General features: G+C 41.6%; 1 pseudogene; it reads left to right on the top strand.

The window, feature by feature from the left end:
- The first annotated feature begins 18,131 nt into the window (after window positions 1–18,131).
- On the top strand, window positions 18,132–18,229 carry LOC120105166 (annotated as a pseudogene).
- The last annotated feature ends 316 nt before the right edge of the window (window positions 18,230–18,545 follow it).

Raw genomic sequence — 18,545 nt, 5'->3', positions numbered from 1 at the left:
CAGGGAACGAAATATATATAAGATTATTTAGTATAATTTTAGATTAATTAATTCAATAAATTTGTGGATTAAGATGATGTTTTGATTTTCAGAAATTAAAAGCAGAGAATAATATATCAATAAACAAAGTTCTATGAAATAAAGATGGCAGGGATCTGGAATCCCCCTTGATGATATTGCTTCCAAGAAATAAACTCTATGGTTCTTGATTAAAGATTAACTGTAGGATAGATCTAATCATGGTACATGTTTCATGAACATATGAACTCAATTTCTAAGCATTCATCATGCTTTCTACGTCTACGACGAATCAAATACTAAAGCAATCCATATATCAATAATCATAATCCATTAAAAAGCTATCTACGAAATAACTACGCATGGATCAAGAATATATCAGGAAATATAAGTCATTCAAAGCAAAAGTTTAGAGTTTACTTCAAAGAGCAATACATCAAAGGTTTCTCCATCACCCTTCCCTAAGAAATCAGCCACTCATTTTACACACTAGTCCCCCTTCCATTTTTTTCTTTTCTTTGGCCCGAAACAGAGTATCCCTTCTCTGTTTTTTTTTTTTTCTAATGGCTGATACTCTGTTTCTTCCGAATGAGGGATGATAGCTCCGAACCCCCTCCAGCCGAGAGATCCCTTCATATAGATCCCCAAAGCTCCTCAACCAGCGATGGATTCCCTCATGGCACGTGGAGAGGACGGACGGATGGGATGAATCCTCCGAGAATAGGATGGATGCGGACGTGGCATGCTGGGATGCTCGGGAGAGTTGAAATCGCTGGGAAATCCAACAGATGGATCGGAAGGGAGGAGCGTGGACGTCGGGATGAAGTCGGGACTTACTGGAAAATCGCTGGGAAGCGAGTTGCTCGGGAGATTGTGATCTGGGACTCGTGGAAGAAGCTGGATGCGGGGTGAATCGTGATCACGGAAGCTGGGATTTCGGGATAGCTGGTGGCAGAGCCTTTGCTGGGAGTCGGATGGACGCGGATCGAAGGATGGGGCGCGGATGATGCCTCGCAAGATGCTGGAAAAGGCTGGATTTGTGCTGTGGATGCGGGATCTTCGCGGATTGCACGCGGACGCTGGGATGCGCACGCTGAGATCACGGACGCATGGATGGGCTCGCGGATGAGGCAGAATCTGGGAGGGTGCACGCGGATGCTGGGACGCGCTGTGAACTGGGACTCGGATGACTGGATCGAAGGATGAGATTTGGGTGCTGGGAAGTTGCACGGACACTGGATGAGGGGTCACACGTTGGGCCGCTCTGAAGAAGTAGACGCGGAGGATGCTTCGTGATTCTTCCACGCGGGAGGATGGGCTGCACGCGGCTCAGATGCTTGGGCTCATAGAAGACTGAAGCTGCGATGAAGTGGACAGCTGAACTTGACCTCCTTCTAGTGTGCAACTGGGGTTGACACAAGCGGTTGGCTGATCACCTATAGTGATGCATATTTTTGGACCCAATGCGAAATTTAACTTTGATTTATGATCACCTACGCCCTACAAAAATATAATATTAATGCAGCACTTTTATCATTTTTTTGTTAGCAATAATACTAATTTAAAGGATGTATAGATCGCACTTTTGTGCTCTCATCACACCCCCCAACTAGCTTATTGCTAGTCTCTAGCAATTAACGAGCAAACACTAAAATGAGAGTGCAAAAGGTGTGGTTTAATCTATGACTTTTTATTACAGCTAAAGACATAAAACTAAGATAAGTACTCACTTTCGTAGGAATCACGATTGCACTTAGCACGTGCAACAAGCCGTTAAACCCCTAGGTTACCCTAGTGGACGAGTGTTGTCTCGTGAGGGTTTTCAGGGATGTTACCCACAAACATCATGAGTTATATGACATGAGATTCTAATAAAAAATATGAAATAAATCTTAAGCTAATACACATGTAATTAATTGATATTTATTTTCAAGCATGGCAACTGTCAAAGCAAGGAAATATAAAAGTATAGTGTGCATCAAATCGCATGACTTTCTCAGAGTACTAATACCTCCACCACAACAGGGCACCGCCTGAGTTTTAGGGGCACTACTCTAGTTCAAAAGTGTTTTCTACAATTTGTTAGAAACTGATCCATCAAATTTTCAAAATATCACATGTTGTCTAAATTTGTCAATAATGGTTCGCATGTAAAGAAAAAGCTATCAATCCCAACTAAATAACCCGGGTACACAGAGGTCCAACATAATGGAGTCAAACCAGTCATTACCACATGTCACTAGGTTCAGTACGACCAACCTTATTCATGCTTATTTTTATTTTTAAACACACATGAAGATTACAATAGTCCAACCCCATTAGGCTCTAGTAAGGTCCATGTAGCGAGCTTTCAGCCAATGACCCCCGATCCAGTTAGCTCAAGACATTAGGTGAAACACCCCTCGGGCTTAATTACTCGAACCAGACTACGCCACGAGGCCAGACTTGTCATCATAAGTTTTTTTTTTTTCAAATAATAATTATGCAAGAAAAGAGATGGTAGACTGAACATATAAATATTTTTATTATATATGTGACTGAATCGTGACTATAGGTCAACCAAGGTCGGATCATAAGGCACCTAAGTAATCCAACTGGGATATTCAACCTCTATCTTTATGTGAAAACCAAATCATGAACCTTATGGTACGAACAAGGATACTCATACTTCTTTTACGGATAAGGCTAACAAAAATGCAGTTAACAAATATGAACTCCTGAGGCCTTTCTATTGTCATTAAGTACACGTGTGGGGATCTAATAATAGGTCTCTGATCAGTCATAGTATGCATGTGTTCCTTGCCTTAATAGTTGCACAAACTTATTATGAAAATGCATGTGCATTTGCTCAGAAAAGAAAGTAATAGAATAAATCAAATGCAAAAATAAGTTTTTTTTTTTTTGCAAAATAGTTCCCTCCCCCAACTTAAACATTGCATTGTCCTCAATGTAAAAGATACAAAAAAATTATATATGAGAGACAATAGAGAAAATAATAGAGAGAAGAAGAATACCTTGAGCTGTTGATTTCCAGAAAAGAAGACCTACAAAATAAGAAGAAAACTAGAAATAAAAGAAAAAAATTCTAACTAATATACACATACCTTTGTCATCAAGCTCAGTCATAAGAAGGCTCCCCCAAGGAAAAGGAGTCCTCTTCATCTGCAAAATTTTCAAGAAAAGGTTTTAATCTCTGTCCATTTACCTTAAAAATTTTGCCATCCTGTGGATTCTCAATTTCAACTGCCCCGTGTGGAAAAATAGTTTTTACAATGAAAGAACCTGTCCATCTTGACCGTAACTTTCCAGAAAACAGATGTAAGCGTGAGTCATAACAAAGAACTTTTTGTGCAGGTTCAAAAGATTTTCTTAGAATTGATTTATCATGCCTAATTTTCATTCGTTCTTCACAAAGTCTAGCATTGTCATACGCATCCCGACGAATTTCATTCAACTCACTTAATTGTAATTTTCTAGCGAAACCAGCATCTGACAGTTCAAAGTTTAATTTTCTAATGGCCCAATACGATTTATGCTCTATTTCAACAGGTAGATGACATGCTTTCCATAGACTAGCCGATACGGAGACATACCAAGAATAGTTTTATAAGCAGTACGGTAAGCCCACAATGCGTCAGAAAGTTTTAAAGACCAATCTTTGCGTGATGGATTCACCGTTTTCTCTAAAATTCGTTTAATCTCCCGATTGGCTAACTCTACTTGGCCACTAGTCTGCGGGTGATAAGGAGTTGCAATTCTATGAGTGATACCGTACTTTCGTAACAGGATCTCAAAAGGTTTGTTACAGAAATGTTTTCCCCTATCACTAATTATAACCTTGAGCATCCCAAATCTAGAAATATGTTTTCTTTAAGAAATTTTAAAACTGGTTTGTGGTCATTTGTTCGACAAGGCACAACTTCTATCCATTTGGACACATACTCAACACCAACTAAAATGTACTCATATCCAAAAGATGGTGGGAATGGGCCCATAAAATCGATGCCCCACATGTCAAAAATTTCAATAGTAGTAATGGGCTGAAGAGGCATCATTTGCCTACGAGTTAGACTTCCTACACGTTGACATTGGTCACATGTCCTACAGAACTTGTGGGCATCTTTAAATAGTGTAGGCCAATAAAAACCACATTGCAACACCTTAGCTGCCGTTTTCTTAGATGCAAAGTGTCCTCCGCAAGCACTGGCATGACAAAAAGAGAGTACACTTTGTATCTCATGATCCGGTATGCATCTTCTAAAGATTTGATCATTGCAATACTTGAACAAATAGGGGGCATCATAATAATAACTCCTTACTTCACGCAAGAAATTATTCTTATCATTCGATCTCCAATGCTCCGGCATCCGGTTCGTGACAAGAAAGTTTACAATATCAGCATACCATGGCATAGTAGAAAGTGTAAACAATTGCTCTTCAGGGAACGAGTCCTTGATGGGCAACTGTGGCACCAAATCATGAACAACTAGCCGTGATAAATGGTCAGCAACCACATTCTCTACTCTCTTTTTATCTTTGATAGTGATGTCAAATTCTTGGAGTAGAAGTATCCATCGTATTAAGTGTGGTTTGGCCTCTTTCTTATCCAGTAAATATTTTAGCGCTGCATGGTCCATAAAGATAACAATAAGAGCACCAAGGATATAAGAGCGAAATTTATCTAATGCAAATACTACTGCAAGCAATTCTTTCTTAGTGGTGGTGTAATTCATTTGAGCATCATTTAAGGTTTTGCTTGCATAGTAGATGACATATGGCTTATTATCCTTGTGTTGTCCTAGGACAGCTCCTATCGCATAGTCACTAGCATCGCACATGATCTCAAAAGGTAATGACCAATCAGGTGGTCACACGATGGGTGCAGTGCTAAGCATAGACTTCAACTTTTCAAATGCCTCTTGACAGGTTTCAGTCCAATTGAATGGTGTATCAAGGGATAGGAGGTTACATAATGGTCGAGCTATGACACTAAAGTCCTTGATGAACCTCCTATAAAATCCTGCATGACCCAAAAATGATCTAACATCTCTAACTGTCTTGGGTGCAGGTAGCTTGGCGATTAAATCAATTTTAGCTCTATCAACTTCCATGCCCTTCGATGAAACAATATGTCCTAGGACAATTCCCTTTGGCGCCATGAAGTGGCATTTCTCCCAATTTAGTATCAGATTCTTTTTCATGCATCAAGCTAAGACTGCTTGTAAATGTAATAAACAATCATCAAAAGAATCGCCAAAAATAGAGAAATCATCCATAAACACTTCTAAAAATTTCTCGTTCATTTCTTCAAAAATGTTGAGCATACACCTTTGGAATGTTGCAGGTGCATTACACAACCCGAATGGCATCCGACAGAAAGCGAATGTGCCAAAAGGACAAGTGAAGGTAGTCTTCTCTTGATCCTCAGGTGAAATTTCGATTTGGTAGTACCTGGAATAGCCATCGAGAAAACAATAGAATTTGTGTCCTGCAACTCTTTCCAAAACTTGGTCTAGGAAGGGTAGGGGAAAGTGATCCTTCCTAGTGACCAAATTCAATTTTCGGTAGTCAACACACATGCGCCAACTCGTCGGAACACGAGTTGGGACTAGTTCACCCTGCTCATTTTTGACTAACGTCAGACCTGCTTTCTTGGGCACGACTTGAGTAGGACTCACCCACTTGCTATCGAAAATTGGGTAAATAATACCCACGTCAAGCAACTTGAGGACTTCTGCTTTAACCACATCTCTCATCGTAGGATTCAACCTGCGTTGCATTTGCCTTGTGGTTTTGGCATTGTCCTCCAAATATATCCGGTGCGTGCAAATTAAAGGGCTAATCCCCTTCAAGTCGGCAATAGACCATCCTAAAGCTCCCTTATGATTCTTTAGAACACCAAGTAATTTTCTTTCTTGGGCATGATCCAGATCAGATGAGATGATTATAGGAAATGTATCCTCGGATCCAAGAAAGGCATACTTGAGTTCCTTCGGTAAAGGTTTCAACTCGAGCTTAAGTGTTTGTTCATGGGATGTTACTATATTTGCTTTTCGAGGTGGCAACTGTTCAAATTTCTCTATTCGCGGTCTCCACCCATTAACCATCATGACATCCGAATTATCTAAAATAGGTGGGACCACATCATCAGCAGTGCCTTCAGAACACCAATCTATCAAACCATTGTCGGCCGATTCAGTAAATGTTTCTTTTAACAGATATTCTTCTGCAATGGTTTCAACCCATTCAACTTCTTTACTTTCTTCATGATCACTGGGTTGTTTGCCTATACTAAAGACGTTCAGTTCCAAAGTCATATTGCCAAAAGAAAGCTTCATGACACCATTCCTACAATTGATCAATGCATTAGAAGTTGCAAGGAATGGGCGTCCTAAGATGACCGGAATCTGAGATGGTGAATTGGAAGCCGGATGTGTGTCCAGTACGATAAAGTCAACAGGAAAATAGAACTTGTCTACTTGGACCAACACATCTTCGATAATCCCTCTAGGGACCTTCACTGACCTGTCAGCTAATTGTAAGGTCACAGTTGTTGGCTTCAACTCACCCAAACTGAGTTGCTCATATACCGTATATGGCAACAAGTTCACACTCGCTCCTAAATCTAGCAATGCTCGCTCAATCCTAAAATTGCCAATGATGCACGAGATAGTTGGGCAACCTGGATCCTTATATTTAGGAAGAATGTTATGCTGTAAAATTGCACTCATATTTTCAGCCAGAAATGCCTTCTTCTTGACATTTAATCGACGCTTGACAGTGCACAAATCTTTCAAAAATTTTGCATATGAAGGCACTGTTGGGAACCCGCCCATGCCGCTGATATTTCAAAAATAAAATCAGATGGCAGCAGAATCGACATGTGCGGGATCGACGTTCATCTCATGAACGTTGTTTCATGAACCGTTCGTAGATGGGTAAGGATTAAAAACTTTTAATAACTTTAGGAAGATCAGATCTTCACCTTGTGCGGGTAGATGATCACCGCAAACTGAAGTTCGTGGTTTAGGATGAAGGTTCACTTGAAGCCGTTCAAGTGCCCGGCCTCTACGGGTATCCACACGAAGTAGAGGACCGATCCAATCGCTCTAATCTCCCCGGGGTGCTAGCTCCCTTGCAGAGATATGTTTTGATGGCTGATCTCCTCTCTTTCAATCAACCCTTGATTGTGCTTGAGAGGAGGAAGAGGAAGAAGCAACCAAGGAAGAAGAACACCAAGCCTTGCAGCCCCTTTTTCCTTTGCCTGCGTTGGAAGAAGGAAGGAGGAAGAGGATGCCGCCAAGACTCCTCTTGGCTTTTCCCTTTGCTTGCGGCTGAAACAAGAGGAGGAGAGGGGGCTCACGGGTGGAGAAGGAAGAGGGCTTGAATTATTAGCCCTAGGGTGCCGCCCACATCCCCTTTTAAGCATGAAGGGCTCCTACAAGTTAGGAGCCCTTGATTGTTTTCCAAGAGGGGAGCCGGCCCCTCTTGTGTTGCCGCACCAACAAGGGAAAAGAGGAGGGGCGTGCGCCCCTCCCTCTTGGCTAACCCTAGTCCTCCTCTAAGGAGGATTAGGAGGTCTTCTAGTGGCTAAGTCCTAATCTAATTAGGCTTAGTCCAAGGTTCAACCAATTTGGGTTTTATACAAGTCCTAATCCAATTAGAACTTGAATGAACCATGACTTAACTTGAACTCTTCAATCCTAACCCAATTAGGAGTCATCTTGATTCATTAGGTTGATGATTAATTAGGGCTTAGGAGATCCTAATCCAATTAGGACTTATTTAATTTTAGTCCTAATCCAATTACGACTCTAATTTGAATCTGAAGTCCTAATCCGATTAGGACTCTAGGAATCCTACTCCAAGTAGGAATCCGATTTTAATTCAAAACTCCTAATCTTATTAGGATTGTAGGAAACCTATTCCAAGTAGGAATCCCAGTCCTACTCCAATTAGGATTTCCAGTCCTAATCCAATTAGGACTCTAGGAATCCTACTCGAAGTAGGACTCTTGTTTTAAGTCCAATTAATTCCCTTTGTTCCTTCTTCAACTGAATATCAATCGAATTGATTACTTGTGATTCCTAATCACGATTCAACCATCGGATCGGTCAATACTTCTAGTGTGTGTGACCCCATAGGTTCTACTCTGACTGGTAGTGAGATATATCATGATCTCTATCATGATATCATTGAAAACTCCTTTCAATGGATTGGAACGATTCCAACTCTACTCATTAGGGTTTATCGATCATCGAGATAATCCATGTGAGTCCCACTATCCACCAGTGACACCTAGCAGCATGTAGTGGCTACCCAGTAGAATAGAATGATGAACCTCTAGGTGCAGTTATCATGTGATACAGTCCTACTATCGTGGATCCCTACAGGACGGAGGTCATGAACAACTCGTCAAACCCCATCGTCTGTCATATGTGAAGATTTATTCGACTTAAGTTCGAGAGTGGAAAACTCTTTCTCCACTGTGCTTACTGCCCCGGCCGAGGTCTTACGAACTCAGTCTTATAAATCACATAGGATCTCTCCTTATCTATCAAGGTCGATAGATTCCTTATAGGTGCATACCCTACTCCTACAGTGAACTTACTGTAGCCAATCTACACTGCATGGACCCATATGGCTAGAGACCATGTATGTGTGTAGTCAAACTATAATAACCTCACTGTGAGTAGCCGAAGCACCGCAGGTCAAAGGACCAGTCACACCGCTGCAACATCAAGCAAGTCACTGACGAGTGGATAGACATCCAAGTGACTTCTTGTATTGGTCACGCTCAGTACCCTTGTTCTCTAACAAGCACCTGCACTATCACTTCAGTGTCCCTACACTGTGGACTCAAGTCTCGTCCATCCATAAGGAAAGTGATCTGTGCACTGATCGGATCGATCACCGTCCTCGTGATGATCCATTGATCATGAGCATTTAGAAATTAATCACCAATGATACATGGCTCAAATTCTCAACTCTTGAGAATATGTATAATCATCTTATTAATTTCTTGGACGATTCATAGATACATAAATAATATGAATGAAAAGATGCCTTTTATTTATTCAATAATAAATAGTCAAGTACAAAATTATGTCCCTAGAATCAATAATGTGTCAGCCAGATTGGCTTCTAGGGCATACATCTAACAATCTCCCACTTGCACTAAAGCCAATCAGTCATATATCTAAGTCCCATCTTCTCAAGGTGGGCTTCAGTCTTTTGCTGACTTAGCTGCTTAGTGAACGGGTCTGCCACGTTATCCGCGGAGTCTACTCTCTGCACTTCGACATACTTCTTCTCAACATAGTCGCGTATGAGATGGAAGCGCCGCTCTATATGCTTGGACTTCTGATGAGACCTTGGCTCCTTAGCAAGAGCTATGGCGCCATTATTATCGCAGTAGAGTGTTATGGCATCTGATGACATTACATCCAATTCTGCAATGAATTTCTTGAACCAGAAGCCTTCCTTAGCAGCTTCAGAGGCGGCGATGTATTCAGCTTCCATAGTAGAATCAGCAATGATCGGTTGTTTAGAACTCTTCCAATTTACCGTACCACCATTGCACAAGAACACATATCCAGATGTTGACTTCCTATCATCGACATCAGTCATGAAGTCTGAATCTGTGTATCCTTCTACCTTCAACTCTGATGATCCTCCAAAGACCAAGAATAAATCTTTAGTTCTTCTCAAGTACTTAAGAATATTCTTCACAACTGTCCAGTGTTCTTCACCTGGATTTGACTGATATCTGCTTGTGACACTCACAGCAAGGGCTATATCAGGTCGTGTACATAGCATGGCGTACATGAGGCTCCCTATTGCCGATGCATAGGGAATCTTGCTCATGCGTTGAATCTCTTCAGATGTGTTGGGGCACATCTTCTTGGAGAGATGAATTCCATGCCTTAGGGGTAAGAGACCCCTCTTGGAGTTTTCCATGCTGAACCTCTTCAGCACCTCCTCTATGTACATCTTCTGTGAAAGGCCAAGCATCCTTTTAGATCTATCTCTATAGACCTTTATTCCCAAAATATAGGATGTTTCCCCAAGGTCTTTCATGGAGAACTCTTTTGACAACCAGACCTTGACCGAGGTTAGCATGGGAATATCATTCCCTATCAGTAGGATGTCGTCCACGTACAGTACGAGAAATACGGCAGCGCTCCCACTAACCTTTTTGTAAACACACGGTTCCTCTTTGTTTTTGATGAAATCAAACATTTTGATTGCGTCATCGAAACGAGTGTTCCAACTCCGAGATGCTTGCTTTAGTCCATAGATGGACCTTTGTAGCTTGCAGACCTTGTGATCTCCATCACTGGAAGTGAAACCCAAAGGCTGTTCCATATAGATATCTTCATCAAGATATCCTTTCAGGAAAGTAGTTTTCACATCCATCTGCCAAATTTCATAATCATGAAATGCTGCAATGGCAAGCAATGTTCGGATGGATTTTAGCATGGCTACAGGTGAAAAGGTCTCCTGATAGTCAATGCCTTCGCGCTGACTATACCTTTTCGCCACAAGCCTTGCCTTATAGGTCTCTACCTCTCCATCCGAACCTATCTTCCTTTTGTAGATCCATTTGCATCCAATAGGTACAATACCTTCTGGTGGGTCTACTAAGGTCCAGACTTGGTTGGAATGCATGGAGTCTAACTCTGACTTCATGGCTTCCAGCCATTTCTCGGAATCGATATCAGATATCGCCTCGTCGTAGGTTTTGGGATCTTGAGTATGATCCCTATCTCCCACTAGGAACATTTCCTCGGTATCCTCTTCTAGTATACCTAAGTATCTATCGGGAGGATGGGAGACCCTACTAGATCTACGAGGTGGTCGAGGGACATCGTGTACTGGCTCTGTATGAATGGGTTCAATAGGATCCATGACTCGTTGCTTTTCAGAGACTTTCTCTTCAAGCTCAATTTTCCTCCCACTGCCTCTATCAAGGATAAACTGGTTTTCCAAGAAGATGGTGTGACGGCTCACAAACACATTGTGATCCTCTGAGACGTAAAAAATTGTATCCTAATGACTCTTTAGGATATCCTATAAAACGAGCACTTATGGTCCTAGCCTCTAACTTGTCTGCCTGTAGTCTCTTGACGTGGGCCGGACATCCCCAAATCTTGAGATGACCAAGACTTGGTTTCTTACCATGCCATATCTCATACGGTGTGGTAGGAACGGATTTAGAGGGAACTCTATTCAGTAGATATACTGCGGTAAGTAAGGCATCTCCCCAAAGAAACATAGGTAAATCAGTGAAGCTCATCATGGACCTGACCATATCCAATAGGGTCCGATTCCTCCTCTCTGACACCCCGTTGAGTTGAGGTGTACCCGAAGGTGTCCATTGTGAGACTATGCTGTTTTTCTTGAGATAGTCCCGGAATTCCCCACTAAGGTATTCTCCTCCTCGATCTGATCGAAGAGCCTTAAGAGGTTTTCCAGTTTGTTTTTCTACTTCATTCTTGAACTCTTTGAACTTTTTCAAAAGATTCAGACTTGTGTCTCATAAGATACACATACCCATACCGTGAATAATCATCGGTAAAGATAATGAAGTACGAATAACGTCCCCTGGCTAGCACATCGAATGGGCCACATACATCTGTATGTACTAGGGTAAGTAATTCAGTGGTCCTCTCCCCATGTCCTACAAAGGGTAATCTAGCCATTTTTCCTTGAAGACAGGACTCGCAAACTGGATATGACTCGGAAGTCAATGAGCCGAGAAGCCCATCTTTATCCATTTTGTTCATCCTATCCTCTCCAATATGGCCAAGTCTGAGGTGCCACAAATATTTTTGGTTTATCTCATCTCTGGATCTTTTGGATCCTTTGGCACTCACTTCTTGCTCAGACACATTTATAGATACATCCATATGCAAATGATAGAGACTGTCAATCATAAAACCACGTGCGACTATTTTATTTCTTAAATAAATAGAACAGCAGTCTTTGTCAAATGTAAAAACATGACCTTCCTGTGCTAGACATGAAACAGAAATCAAATTTCTGCTAGCAGCAGGTACATAATAGCAGTCTCTAAGCAATAAACTAAAACCAGATGGTAGTCACAGATGGTAGGTGCCCACAGCCACAGCAGCAACTTTTGCCCCGTTGCCAATCCGAAGGGTTACCGCACCTTCCGCCAGCCTTCTACTTTCCTTTAGACCCTGCATGGTAGTGCATAGATGGGCACTAGAACCAGAATCTATAACCCAACTAGAAGTAGAAGAAACCGTTAGATTAGTTTCAATTATGAGCAAGTCTATACCTTCTGAAGGTGTGTCACCTTTCTTGTTCTTCAGGCTCTCGAGGTATGAAGGACAGTTTCTCTTCCAGTGGCCGTCGACATTGCAGTAGAAACATTTTCCTTTGTCGTTAGCCTTTTTCTTTTGAACTTCCTTCTTTGGCTTCTTGTCTTTCTTCTGCTTCTTAGCAGGCTTTTTTTTCTTCCAAGTAGACTTTCTCTTGGAACCAGAAGTCAACTCAGCAGCAAGGACATTGCCCCTTGAACCTTTCAAGGCTCCCTCAGCAGTTACCAACATGTTTATCAGTTCAGTCTTAGTGCATTCAATTTTATTCATGTGGTAGTTTACTATAAACTGACCAAATGAATCAGGAAGTGACTGTAGGATCAAATCCACTTGTAATTCCTTGTGCATGTTCATTCCGAGCTTCTCAAGCTCCTCTAGGTCCTTGATCATAGTCAGACCGTGATCATGGACAGACTGCCCTTCGCGCATCTTTATCTTGAAGAGCCTCTTGGACACTTCAAAACGAGCTGTGCGACTCTGCTCACCATACAACTCTTGCAGGTGTGCCAGTATGTCCCTAGCTGTCTTCATATTTTCATGCTGGCATTGGAGTTCATTTGACATGGATGCCATCATATAGCATTTAACTCTAATGTCATCATCCATCCACTTTTGATGCATCTGACGCTGAACATCAGTAGGACGTGTTGGTAGTGTGGGGCTATCTGAATCGAGTATGTAGCCTGTTTTCTCACAGTCCAAAACAATTTTGAGGTTTCTAAGCCAGTCTTTGTAATTGGTTCCAGTCAGTCGGTTGGTCTCAAGAATACGGGTCAAAGGGTTTGAAGCTGACATTTTATCTGCAGAGAGTAAAGATTCTAGTTAGACTTTTGTACTTGATCATTAATTTGTTCTAAGGTCTTTTAGAACAAATGTAACTCCCACTATTTTCTCGAATCCCTCACACTCCCCTGGTAGAGAAACGGAAATCCCACACGACTAGGGTTTCTAGTGGGTACGGCGGTCCCACCGATTTACATGCCACCTCACCTAACAGTTATAGGTGACACATAGATTGATGAATGTACAACTCTTGTACAATGCTTCTCAAGCATGTTGCAGTGTAACTTGGTCTCTAAGCCATGAAAACCTCACCTAACAGTTATTGGTCCCATTTCTTAGTTAAGTCAGACCCACCGTATAACCGTAGGAATAAAGTCGTCATTGGGTCCTCACCTAACAGTTATTGGTGCCCAACCCCACCTTTACCCTACAACATTTCATGTCTATAGAGAGGTCCAGCCCCCCGATGCAACTTGACCACTGTGTCCAGCCGAGACAAATCAACATCAGAAAGACCTTAGCAGCTCTACTACAGTGGAAGACCTATTGACTTAATATTGGTTAATCAGGTCTTAGTGTTTGCAACTTGAGCTCTTCATAAGAGGTAATCGAACAATTGGCCAGGTAAGCAGGTGGGAGGCTCCCCTTACTCAGAGAGTAAGGTCCTAATTAAGTAACCACCTTTCATGCTTTCCTAGACACCAATTAGATCAATTAATCTAATATGACTTGCTCATGTCGGTTCACTCTCGACTTGATTGAGGAGGTTTTGATTTAGGTCTCAATTGGGTTTGCTACATCACATGTAAACCTATCTACCCGACTCTCATTCACATCACATGCAAACGGCACATTGCAGGCAGTTATAATCGCAGCAATAATTAAAGCTAAACTTTAAATAGGTGATGATCATGGATTCTAGTTAGGTCGTATTACAAGCACATGCACGTCAATCGATCAACTGGTCTTCAACTCTTGAATTGGTTCCAAGCCTCCTTGATTCGATCCTTGACCAACTCTTGATCCAATCGCCATCAACCGCTTAGACCCCTGCTCATCTCATGCATCATCTTTGACTTGATCGTTGACGTACATCACATCACAGAAATACAACCAGATATAAAATAAAAATAAAAATAAATTACATCTCCCTTTTAGGAGGCACGCAGGCCTCTCAAAACATCAAATAAGATGCATGCAAGCATCTGAAAAATTACATGACATCACAGATCACATCGCAGGTCATTACATTTGATAGCAAAAGGGTTTGAATCCTATGATCATCACCATATGCAACAATTATAATTTTCAGATCTGAAAACTAACTGATTATATCATGACATAGGTTGCTGATCATGCTAATCATGATTCTAAACTTTGTAATCTCATTAACAATGCAATTAGAATCATCATCTTATCACATAAAAATCAGCATGCAAAAATCAGCACCCCTGAAAAATCTGCATGCAGAAATTTTCAGCATGCATGATCATTCAATTTTCAGATTTAATAAGCCTTTAGATAATTAATTCTTACCTTAATCTACGAAGCCTAAGCTCTGATAGCACTGTTGGGAACCCGCCCATGCTGCTGATATTTCAAAAATAAAATCAGATGGCAGCGGAATCGACATGTGCGGGATCGACGTTCATCTCATGAACGTTGTTTCATGAACCGTTCATAGATGGGTAAGGATTAAAAACTTTTAATAACTTTAGGAAGATCATATCTTCACCTTGTGCGGGTAGATGATCACCGCAAACTGAAGTTCGTGGTTTAGGATGAAGGTTCGCTTGAAGCCGTTCAAGTGCCCGGCCTCTACGGGTATCCACACGAAGTAGAGGACCGATCCAATCGCTCTAATCTCCCCGGGGTGCTAGCTCCCTTGCAGAGATATGTTTTGATGGCTGATCTCCTCTCTTTCAATCAACCCTTGATTGTGCTTGAGAGGAGGAAGAGGAAGAAGCAACCAAGGAAGAAGAACACCAAGCCTTGCAGCCCCTTTTTCCTTTGCCTGCGTTGGAAGAAGGAAAGGAGGAAGAGGATGCCGCCAAGACTCCTCTTGGCTTTTCCCTTTGCTTGCGGCTGAAACAAGAGGAGGAAAGGGGGCTCACGGGTGGAGAAGGAAGAGGGCTTGAATTATTAGCCCTAGGGTGCCGCCCACATCCCCTTTTAAGCATGAAGGGCTCCTACAAGTTAGGAGCCCTTGATTGTTTTCCAAGAGGGGAGCCGGCCCCTCTTGTGTTGCCGCACCAACAAGGGAAAAGAGGAGGGGCGTGCGCCCCTCCCTCTTGGCTAACCCTAGTCCTCCTCTAAGGAGGATTAGGAGGTCTTCTAGTGGCTAAGTCCTAATCTAATTAGGCTTAGTCCAAGGTTCAACCAATTTGGGTTTTATACAAGTCCTAATCCAATTAGAACTTGAATGAACCATGACTTAACTTGAACTCTTCAATCCTAACCCAATTAGGAGTCATCTTGATTCATTAGGTTGATGATTAATTAGGGCTTAGGAGATCCTAATCCAATTAGGACTTATTTAATTTTAGTCCTAATCCAATTAGGACTCTAATTTGAATCTGAAGTCCTAATCCGATTAGGACTCTAGGAATCCTACTCCAAGTAGGAATCCGATTTTAATTCAAAACTCCTAATCTTATTAGGATTGTAGGAATCCTATTCCAAGTAGGAATCCCAGTCCTACTCCAACTAGGATTCCCAGTCCTAATCCAATTAGGACTCTAGGAATCCTACTCGAAGTAGGACTCTTGTTTTAAGTCCAATTAATTCCCTTTGTTCCTTCTTCAACTGAATATCAATCGAATTGATTACTTGTGATTCCTAATCACGATTCAACCATCGGATCGGTCAATACTTCTAGTGTGTGACCCCATAGGTTCTACTCTGACTGGTAGTGAGATATATCATGATCTCTATCATGATATCATTGAAAACTCCTTTCAATGGATTGGAACGATTCCAACTCTACTCATTAGGGTTTATCGATCATCGAGATAATCCATGTGAGTCCCACTATCCACCAGTGACACCTAGCAGCATGTAGTGGCTACCCAGTAGAATAGAATGATGAACCTCTAGGTGCAGTTATCATGTGATACAGTCCTACTATCGTGGATCCCTACAGGACGGAGGTCATGGATAACTCGTCAAACCCCATCGTCTGTCATATGTGAAGATTTATTCGACTTAAGTTCGAGAGTGGAAAACTCTTTCTCCACTGTGCTTACTGCCCCGGCCGAGGTCTTACGAACTCAGTCTTATAAATCACATAGGATCTCTCCTTATCTATCAAGGTCGATAGATTCCTTATAGGTGCATACCCTACTCCTACAGTGAACTTACTGCAGCCAATCTACACTGCATGGACCCATATGGCTAGAGACCATGTATGTGTGCAGTCAAACTACAATAACCTCACTGTGAGTAGCCGAAGCACCGCAAGTCAAAGGACCAGTCACACCGCTGCAACATCAAGCAAGTCACTGACGAGTGGATAGACATCCAAGTGACTTCTTGTATTGGTCACGCTCAGTACCCTTGTTCTCTAACAAGCACCTGCACTATCACTTCAGTGTCCCTACACTGTGGACTCAAGTCTCGTCCATCCATAAGGAAAGTGATCTGTGCACTGATCGGTTCGATCACCGTCCTCGTGATGATCCATTGATCAGGAGCATTTAGAAATTAATCACCAATGATACATGGCTCAAATTCTCAACTCTTGAGAATATGTATCATCATCTTATTAATTTCTTGGACGATTCATAGACACATAAATAATATGAATGAAAAGATGCCTTTTATTTATTCAATAATAAATAGTCAAGTACAAAATTATGTCCCTAGAATCAATAATGTGTCAGCCAGATTGGCTTCTAGGGCATACATCTAACAGGCACTTGTTTGATTGCATCAAGAAGAGGTACATTGATTTTTACTTGCTTAAAAAGCTCAAGAATTTCAGAGTTTGGTTCAAGCTTTTGCAAGGGCTTTAATCTTTGTGGAAATGGTGCAGGAAAAGGACATTTGATTTTTTCAGTAGATGTTGGTGCTTCAGTTTCTTCGTTATCCTTTTCTTTTGTCTTGGGAGGGTCAGAATCAGGTATGACTTGTGTTTGTTCTGGGACTGGTCGGTCAATAATCTTTCCACTTCGCAAAGTTATTATACTCTTTGCTTGTTCTTTATGCGAAGTTGAAGATGATGCATTGCTACCGCCGTAGACTTGAGGGTTAGGTTGTGGTTCAGCTGGTAGCTTACCCTTCTCTTGAGCACTTAAAGCAGTGGTCAGCGTTGTCAGTTGATTTCTTAATTCATCATTGATTTTAGCTTGACCTTGCATGAAAGATTGCAAAGTTTCTTCGAGACTGGGTTTTTGAGGGGGTGCGTGTGCATAATGAGGTTGCAGAGGTGGAGGAGTTGGGTTATATACTTGTTGAGGTTGGTCATTCCTCCACCTGAAATTTGGATGGTTCTTCCATCCAGGGTTGTAAGTACCCGAAAAAGGATTATTGAAAGATTTTTGATAGGTATTCATAACATTGGCCTGATCGTGCAAGACTTCCTTGAATGCGGGTATTGTGGGGCAATCAGTGGTGAGATGGCCAGGCATCTCACAAATCCTACAACACTCACTGTTATGTTCTACGGTCTTGACGGATTCAATCCTTCTAAGTTCAATTTCCTCTACCTTCCTAGTAAGGGCTGCCATTTTAGCCTGAATATCATCCTGAGTACTAAGGTTGTAAAGGCCCCCGTGTCCAACGCTAGTAGGCTTAGGTAAGGGTTTATTCACTCTATCCCCTGTATCCCATAATTGTGCAGTCTCTGCGAGAGAATCTAAATAGTCCCATGCCTCATCGGGTTGCTTTTCTAAAAATAGACCATTGCACATAGTCTCTATAAATTGTTTTAACTGTGGAGACAACCCTTCGTAAAAGAAACTAATGGTTCTCCATGTTTCAAACCCATGATGAGGACAAGAGAGAAGCAAATCTTTAAATCTCTCCCAGCATTCATAAAATGTTTCATGGTCTTTTTGTTGGAAATTACTAATGTGCCCTTTCAAAAAGTTAGTCCTTTGTGCGAGAAAGAATTTTTTCAAGAATTATCTTTGCATATCATGCCATGTTCCTAGCGATCTAGGTCTCAAGGAGTTCAGCCATGTTTTGGCTTTATCCTTTAAGGAAAAAGGAAACAAGGTCAATTTAAGGACGTCTTCCGATACATTTGGCACTCTAAATGTGATGCTAATTTCCTCAAAATCCTTAAGATGAAGATAAGGGTTCTCGGATTCCATCCCATGATACTTGGGCAGCAATTGAATTACTCCTGGTTTGATTTCAAAGTGTCCTACATTTTTAGGAATAATCATGCAT

The sequence above is a fragment of the Phoenix dactylifera genome, unplaced genomic scaffold (assembly GCF_009389715.1).
Source record: "Phoenix dactylifera cultivar Barhee BC4 unplaced genomic scaffold, palm_55x_up_171113_PBpolish2nd_filt_p 000213F, whole genome shotgun sequence".
Lineage (NCBI taxonomy): Eukaryota > Viridiplantae > Streptophyta > Magnoliopsida > Arecales > Arecaceae > Phoenix > Phoenix dactylifera.
Note: the sequence above shows the minus strand (reverse complement) of the source record. Positions and strands in the feature narration are given on the sequence as shown.